Genomic DNA, 963 nt, shown 5'->3' with positions numbered 1-963 from the left:
TCTGTCGAGAGAGAGAGGGGGAGACATGCAGATGGATAGATAGATAGATAGATAGATAGATAGAGAGCGAGAAAGAGAGACAGACAGACAGACAGACAGACAGACAGACAGACGGACGGACAGGTAGATGGATGGATAAATAAATTTTCTATAGAATTCAGAGCGGACATTGCAAGTTACGACGTTTCGTATACAAATGCAACAATGTAAACAATGCAATTGAAGATAGAAAAATCAAGCAATGGGTGTATATCCACATTTCAAGAGTCATTGCATTTTCATCAGCTCAAATGAAGCTTAGACAAATTTTTTCAGGGGGGATACCAGATAAGCCACCCTTATACTTGGATACATCTCAATTAACAACATACTACACGAATGAGCCATAATATCACAATACTTGACTTTAAAATGACTTAACAGATCCTATCAGGTAGTTTTATGAAGTTAGACATGGCCTGAGCCAATCCTTGACCGAAACATATCTTAGACAAGTTATATAAACACAAATCGATTTACTTTCCATTGCGAATAGGGAGCTTAAAGGGAGGCAAACACCCACTATGAAATTTCAAATACCTCCGATAGTACTAGGTACTAAATAAAGACAATTTCCAGAATTTCACCATCTGGGGTTTATAACACGGGACAGAGCCTCCTTGAAAGTGCAAATACATCTACTTTTCATGGAAGATACATAAAATTTAAGAATGTTTTCTTAGAATTAGTGTTCTATAAGAATACTTCAACAATGCAGGTCTCATTATACACTTTGCAACGTAATTTTAATAGGATAAACGAGTACTGAGTTCAATAGTATTATTAGACTATATTATAATTTTTGGGGCCGAACTTTGGCAGTAAGAGCTTGCGGATATTCCGCTACAAAACATTCAATAATATCGAAGCAGTAACTTACATAAATCAGGGTATAATTTTTGAAGGCTCTTTCTGAACCCAGTC

The sequence above is a fragment of the Octopus bimaculoides genome, chromosome 28, assembly GCF_001194135.2.
Source record: "Octopus bimaculoides isolate UCB-OBI-ISO-001 chromosome 28, ASM119413v2, whole genome shotgun sequence".
In the NCBI taxonomy this organism is placed as follows: domain Eukaryota; kingdom Metazoa; phylum Mollusca; class Cephalopoda; order Octopoda; family Octopodidae; genus Octopus; species Octopus bimaculoides.
The sequence above is the reverse complement of the archived record's forward strand: the minus strand, read 5'-3'. Positions refer to the sequence as shown.